This window comes from Sarcophilus harrisii, chromosome 2, assembly GCF_902635505.1.
Source record: "Sarcophilus harrisii chromosome 2, mSarHar1.11, whole genome shotgun sequence".
Lineage (NCBI taxonomy): Eukaryota > Metazoa > Chordata > Mammalia > Dasyuromorphia > Dasyuridae > Sarcophilus > Sarcophilus harrisii.
The window spans coordinates 108,625,013-108,631,296 of NC_045427.1; the positions used below are offsets into that span (position 1 = coordinate 108,625,013).

General features: G+C 38.0%; 1 protein-coding gene across 4 annotated transcripts in view; it reads right to left on the minus strand.

Moving 5' to 3' along the window:
- Positions 1–2,701, minus strand: part of SERTAD2 (SERTA domain containing 2) — a 239,777-nt gene extending 237,076 nt beyond the window's left edge. For all 4 annotated transcript variants that reach the window (XM_031950575.1, XM_031950574.1, XM_031950573.1 and 1 more), the window contains exon 1: positions 2,585–2,701. The gene's annotated coding sequence lies outside the window, so the exon portion shown is untranslated. The remainder of the gene's footprint in view (positions 1–2,584) is intronic.
- Between the last annotated feature and the right edge of the window lie 3,583 nt (positions 2,702–6,284).

Here is a 6,284-nt window from a genome sequence, read left to right on the forward strand (position 1 = left end):
TTGTTATCACTGTTATTAATTTACTCACAACAAAGTTAAAAGAGGATGGAAAAAGCACTGGATTTTTTGTTAGAAGGCCTTTCTTCCAATCCAGTGTTAGTCCTTGTGATGTTAGGCAAGTCAAAACTTAATTTTATCATCTGTAAAATGGGGATGATGTTCACACTTCCTGCCTCACAAGACTGTAATTGTTAACCTTAAAAGTGCTGTATAAATGTGAGTTAATTATGACAGATGCTCCTTCTAACTTTCTATAGGCACTGACTGGTCTGGCAGTGGGCAGAAGAAAGGATTTTAGCCCAAGGCTAATTTCTTATTCCCTTCTCTTCAAAAGCTCTTTCGATTGCCTGAAATTTCTTTCATAGGGACAAAACTTTTCATTCCACTATTAGAAGCAAGGCTTTCAACTTAAAATAGAATCATAGACCTAGAGTTGAAAGGGCAATTAGAAGCCATGGAGTCCATAGATGAAAAAACTGGGACTAAGCAATCAATAAGCACTTATTGAATACTTAGTATATCCAAAGCATTGTGCTAGGTCAAATGCAGTGTATTACATGCAGAAAGAGAGTCCCTGCTCTCAAGGACCTTACAATCTAATGGAGGAATATAGCACCTAAAAGGGATAGAGGAGAGGGTCATGGAGTGGAAAGTCAAATGCATAACTAGAAGGGTAATGAAGGTTAGCCCCAAAATGTAGGCCCTGGCAGATACTCATCAAAGAGAGAAGGGGGCAGAAGTAGAAGAGGGTTATTTCTAGGTGAAAAGACCAGAGGGACTAATTAATTAATGACTGTTTCATGACAAGAATAAAGCAGAAATATGGTGTTTGAAAGCTAAAAGTCTACAGCAGAATCCTAAGAGGAAGGCCTTGCCCAAGATCTCTGGGGTATTAAACATTAGCACCACGATTTGGAGCCAGGGCCCCTGACTCTGCAACCAGTTGTTAAGTTATTTCAGTCATGTTTGATTTTTCATGAGCCCTTTTTTTTGGTTTTCTTGGCAAAAATACTGGAGGGGTTTGCCATTTCCTTCTCCAGAATGAATACTTTTAGATTTTAGGTGTTACTATCCCCATTTCATAGATGAGGAAACAGACTATGGAACTTAATAGGACTAACTAATGACAGAAAGTCAAGTCCTGGGCCAAGATAAATGATAAATAAGGTTAAAAAGTTAGATCAGGTGACTAAAATTCCTGTGCTCTTTTACCTATAGCCTAGATATGTTTTTATTGAATGAATGAGTGTCAAGGTCTCCTTTCAGAAGTGGCCCCTGTTTAATTGCTTCTTGAAGATAAATTGGGGAGGGGGTAGAATGACTTTGATCTCTAAGATCACTTCTGGCTTAAAATCTGAGGATGCTAAGGATCTCTCAGATGGTGGGATGGGTGGAATGGCTTCTCTGTGGGTGAGAGACAGGGTCACCAAAACAAGGTGGGAGGGAAGCTGCCTATCTGATTCAGGAAAGACACACCCAGGGTGCAACCTCTCACTCCACTATTAATTACCAGGGCATGCTCACAATTATGGAATGCACAGGATTGTACTAATTTATTTTACTCTTGGGGCCTCTCAAAGCTGACTGGGCTCTTTCATTCAGTCATTCCCTGGGCAAGGTCCCCCTGCAGGCAAAATGCACAAGGTATTATTAACATAACAATGTTCTGAGTTTGCCCTTGCAGTGGAAAAGGGAGTGGGGTCCCTTTGATGAGAAGAGGGCAACGAACTGTCAAATCCTCCCCCTCCTGGCTTTATGGAAGTCTTCCTTAGATCCTAAGGAGCCTCAATCTTCTGGAGAAGATTGGCTGGGACAGGAGAAGGGAAGAAGAAAGGATTACAGAGAAGGGACTTCTGCCTCCATCCCATTCTTCTGGGAGTTCCTAGATGCACTGGAAGAGACTGCTTATAAAGAGATGCTAAAGAAAGGCCAGTGGGGAGGGGGAGTAGAGTGGGGACATCTGCCCTGGGGAGCTGTCTTGAAAGAAAGATGGGAAGCTAAAGGCCAGTAGCCACATGGTAACATCTTTCAGGGCCTACTGACTCATTCTTCTCATGCAGGAGGAGCTGGGGAGTCTGGGGGGAGGGAAAAAAGAAACAAAATCAGAAATTATTCTATGCCATGGTACTTTCCCAGTATTGGAAGTAATGAGGTCTAGGGAGAAAAAAACTTGGAAAAAAATTAAATGAGAAATCATCCTATGCCATGGTGATATTTGGTATTGAAGGTGATGGGGTCTGGGGAAAATAAACAACTTGGAAAGATAAACTAGAAATCATTCTATATCATATACTAATACTAATCCAGTATGGAGGGTGGGGAGGCAAGGATGCTGGGGGGAAAAAAACTCTAAAAGAAATAAACTAAATTAGAAATCAGTCTTTGTTATTGCATTATACCAGTATTTCATGGGAGCTTGCCAGTGAAGAACACACATACATACACACACACAAACTCTTTAGAATTTCATTTCACTTCTAATCTACTCTGGAACCCATGTTAGAAAAATTAAGATGAATGTGTGACTTTGGGGTTCAGTTTTCACAACTATAAAACAAAATCAGATGACCTTTACTGTCCCTACCTATTCCAATGCTTTAGTTCCTTCAAGGTGGAAGAGGCAAAACTTATGATCTTCGTTTTATAAATGGAGAAACTCAGATGTAGTGAGCTGCTCAGAGTCTCATTCATAGTCAATGGCCCAATTGTTGTTTGAAATCAGAACCCACAGTCTAGGCCTCCTTCTAGAACACTATGATGTACAGATAGAATGTTTTTTCCTGAACCAAACTATCCTCACCAGTTAAAGCAGAAGTATTTATTTCCAAATCTAGAACTTATATTTTTAAAATTTTATTTTTCTTTATTTTGTTTAATATTTCCAAATTATGTGAAAAAATTTAACATTCTTTTAAGGATTGTGCTTAGGGTTTTATTATTCTACATATCAATGAACAAAGTATTTTGACCTTTTTAAATTGAAGGACAGATAAAAGGTAGGAAAACAGGAGGTTCTTATTCTAGTTTAGATGAAAAGACGTTATAGTCTGATATTTGTAGTAGAGATGGAAAGGCTAATACAAATTTGAGAGATTTGTAAATTAGTAAATTTACATGACTTTGTGGTTGTTCAATCATTCTGACTTTTCTAACCCCACTTGGGATTTTCTTGGCAAAGATACAGAAGTGGTTTGCCATTGCTTTCTCCAGCTCATTTTATAAATGAGGAAATGGGGGGAAACAGGGTTAAGGGACTTGTCAAGAGTCACCATTAGTAACCTGAGGCTGAGTTTGAACTCAAGAAGAGGAATCTTTGTGACTTTGAGCCCAGCACTTTACTGTATCATCTATCTGCCCAATGCCCTACATGACTTAGCCAATTAATAAATGTTGAGTGTGAAGTAGAAGGAACAAAGATGACTCTGAGTCTGAGACTTGATGACTGGGAAGATGGAGAGAACCATCAATAGAAATAGAGGAGGAAGGGTCAAAATCTAGGGGAAGAGGATTTTGGAAAGAAGAAATTGATGAGTTCAACTTTAGATATGCTGAATTTGAAGTGATGGTGGGCAATTATATAGCAGACAATTATAAATATAAGGCTGGAAGCTGATTTCAGAAAACTGGAAAGACCTACATGAACTGATGCTGAGTGAAGTGAACAGACCAGTAGAACATTATACACAGTAACAACAAGATTATATGATTAACAGTGATGGGTTGGGCTTTTTTCAACAATGCAGTGATTTAAAGCAATTCCAATAGATTTAGGATGGAAAATGCCATCCAAATCCAGAGAGAGAACTATGGATACTAAATGTGCATTGAAGCACAGTATTTTCACTTTTTTTTTGTTTTTTTTTTCTTTCTCATGGTTTTTTCCCTTTTGATCTAATTTTTCTTGCACAAATGACAAATAAGAAAATATGTTTAAAAGAATTGTATAAATTTAACCTACACCAAATTGTTTGCTGTCTTGAGGAAGGGGGAAATAAAGAAGGGAGGGAGAAAAATCTGGAACACAAAGTTTTATAAAAATATATCTTGAAAACTATATATATATATTTAGAAAATAAAATACTATTAAAAACAAACAAATAAATAAATACAGGACTGCAGTTCTGAGAAAGGTTGGGAGTAGAAATATAGATTTGGTACCCATCTTCATAGAAGTGATAATTGAATCAATAGAAGCAGATGAGTTTATCAAAGGAAAGAAAATAAAGAGAAGAGAGCCAGAGACAGAATCTTAAGATCTACCTAAGTAAAAGAGACAAAGAGTGATGAGAGAAGTATAAGCAAAACAATCAGTCAGGCACAGAAGCCAAGAAAAGAGAGGGTATCGATAAAGGAGGTTGTCAACATATATACTGGAGGGAAGTCAGGGAGGATGAAGACAGAAAAAAGTCCATTGGATTTAATGATAAAGAAATCAATAATGACCTCAGAGAAAGCACTTTGAGTAGTGATGGGGATGGAAGCCAGATTTCAAGGAAGGGAAGGACAAATGATTGAGGAAGTATAGACATCAACTTCTTAGGCTTTTATACTTGTCATCTGATGGTCAGATTACTTTATACAGTTAGTTAACTCTTTATAGAAGTGTTTTATTTGTCCCCGTCTAGAAAGTAAGTTTCTTGAGAACTAGAACTGTGTTTTATACTTCATATATCCCCTTCACTTTGTAGTACATGTCTCACACATTGTGTGTATTGAGTTATGAAACGAAAAAGTCTGAAGTAAATTCAGCTCCTGTCTTTAAATCTCCTGAAAGTCAAGTGAAGAGTGGGTCTAAATTAATAGCCCTCTAAGTGTGATATGCAGACCTTTGAGGGCCCTACAGACCCTTTTTGGGGGGAAGGGAAGGCCTATGACATCAAAACTATATTCATAATAAAATTTAAATGTTATATGCCTACTAAAGTACTCCTCCCTTTTCCAGCTAAGTACATATCTGAAATTGGAAGGTGAGGCCAGATTTTCTTCACATATATCAACCAAAACAACATATCGCAACAGATTGAATGCAAAAGCAGATATGTGAATCCAGCTTCTATTAAGCCAGACATTAAAGCAATTTGCAAAAGTATGCTTAAGGATGCCACTCTCCTCAATACATTTTTTTTCTGCTTTGGAAAATAGTCATTTTTCATTAAAAATGTTATTTATGTTAACATGCAATAGGCTTATTCTTATTATTTTAAGATGAATATTCTTTTTATTTCTAAGATGGGGGTAGAACCCAGATAAAACAAAAAAGCTCTTTGGGATCCTCAATAATTTGTAAAAGAGTAAAGGGATCCAAAAATTTGAGAACCACTGTTCTGGTAAAGGGCTGAAAAAACAAAATAAGAACATTGAGGTCAAAGGGAAAAATCATGATTTAGCAGTTCTGTGATGGCTTCATTGAATGAAATGTAATTGTTTAGCATTAAAGCCCTTGGAATTGACACGTCAGAGGACAAATTATAATCCTTAAAATTTCTCCTAAGAAGTGTTTTCTACAATGTCTCTACAAAATTGGTGGCTGCAGCCACCAGTATTGGTGGCTATAAATCCTAGCCTTGGGAGTCTGGCTCCTTTCAGAAAGAAAAGGAGAGCAGAGGTGGGGATTTCTGGGCTGGCTGTGAACAGTGAAAGGCTAAGTCAGAGAAACTTTTCCTTATCTCTTTTTTATACCCTGCTCTTGGCCTGCCAGCTTACCTCTGACACTTGGCAGCAGGGTATAGGAGATAAGGCTTCAAATTGAGTCATAAGACTCTAGTTTGAACGCTGCCTCTGCCAATTAACAAATATGAGTATGAGCAAGACTCTTGCTCCCTCTGAGTTTTTATTTCCCCCTCTATAAAATGGGGATATGGCATTTCTGCCTCACAGGGTTGTTGTGAGGATCAAACAGGAGCATGCACGTGAAATTGTTTGGTAAACCTCAAAACCTATGTGATGAAATGAGTTATACAGTGTGTTAAGGTTTGCAACTAATAAAGCACTTTTGAATCTCACAAAAATACTGGAAGGTGAGTGCTGTTATTTTCATAGCCATTTTACAGATGAGGAAACTGAGGTAGTAAAAAGTTAAGTGACTTGCCCAGCTAGCAAATATCTGAAGTGAGATTCAAACTCAGATCCGTATAAATGTTAGTGATTGTTATTGCTGTGTATGACCTATTAACAAATTTTATTCTTCCTTCTGAGGGGCAGGGAGAATAGGGTCAGTATCTGACAGCTCCTCCCATACCCTAGTTCCTACTCCTGCTTCCCCCCCTTCCCCCCCCCCCCCCCCC